Genomic DNA, 1,087 nt, shown 5'->3' with positions numbered 1-1,087 from the left:
GAGGGATGTTTACTTTTCCTGATATTCCTTAGCTTAAATGTTATGATGTAAAATTAACAACACTTAGAAACTTTTACATAAAGTATATTCATCTTATGTTACATGATAAGACAAAAGAGAGGGAAGAAAACAAATATATTTGCTGTGTATATGCACATGAACATACACGCACACAAATGCATTCTTAAAAATGTAAGAAAATACTCATGACAATTAAAACCCTCAATTCTCAGTGTCGGGCACCAGCTACGCCGCTGCTGCTGTCACTATGGCCCATTACAAAGTCGCCGACTCGAAGCGTGAGCAGTTCCAGAGGTACTTGGAGAAGTCGGGGGTGCTGGACATGCTGACCAAGGTGTTGGTAGCCTTGTATGAAGAACCAGAGAAGCCTAACAGTGCTTTGGATTTTTTAAAGCATCACTTAGAAGCTGCTACCCCAGAGAATCCAGAAATAGAGCTGCTTCACCTAGAACTTACTGAAATGAAAGAGAAATCTGAAGCTATTGTAGAAGAAAATAAAACCTGAAAGCAAATCTTGCTCAGTATGAACCACCACAGGAGAAGAAGCGTGCGGAATAGTATTCTTCTCAGTTGAAAAGACAATGAAAAATGGTTTTGTATGACTTGAACAGTTTGTATAGTATATAATCTTTTCTGAACAGATGCTATAGAACTCTTTTAATATGTTTAATTCACCTATCACACTCTGTTAAAAACACATAGAATCATCAATAAAAACTCAATATAACTTTCTTTGAGTCTTAAAGCAGGAGAATCAAAAGTAAATCCTGAAAAAAACCTAAACACAGCCATCTAGCTCATTACCTTAAAAGACATTCTATTTGTTAGTCTGATTAGGAATGATGGCACTGGTTGTATTTTAGCCAAGACAGTTTAGCATGGAGCTATTCCTTGGTATAGTCCAGGATATGAACACAGGTACAGTTATTCTTTGATGGTGACCCTGTTGTGTATATTCCCTCCAGGCAGCTGGAGAGATCTGTGTGACACAAGATGCTTTTGTATGGGTTCCCATGAATCTTCTGCTCTTGTTTGTGTAACATGGAACAAATAACTTCTTTGCCAC

General features: G+C 37.5%; 1 pseudogene; it reads left to right on the top strand.

The window, feature by feature from the left end:
- Positions 1-242: 242 nt before the first annotated feature.
- On the top strand, positions 243-807 carry LOC105518906 (annotated as a pseudogene).
- Positions 808-1,087: the final 280 nt, after the last annotated feature.

This window comes from Colobus angolensis, unplaced genomic scaffold (genome assembly GCF_000951035.1).
Source record: "Colobus angolensis palliatus isolate OR3802 unplaced genomic scaffold, Cang.pa_1.0 Scaffold331, whole genome shotgun sequence".
Classification (NCBI taxonomy): domain Eukaryota; kingdom Metazoa; phylum Chordata; class Mammalia; order Primates; family Cercopithecidae; genus Colobus; species Colobus angolensis.
Note: the sequence above shows the minus strand (reverse complement) of the source record. Positions and strands in the feature narration are given on the sequence as shown.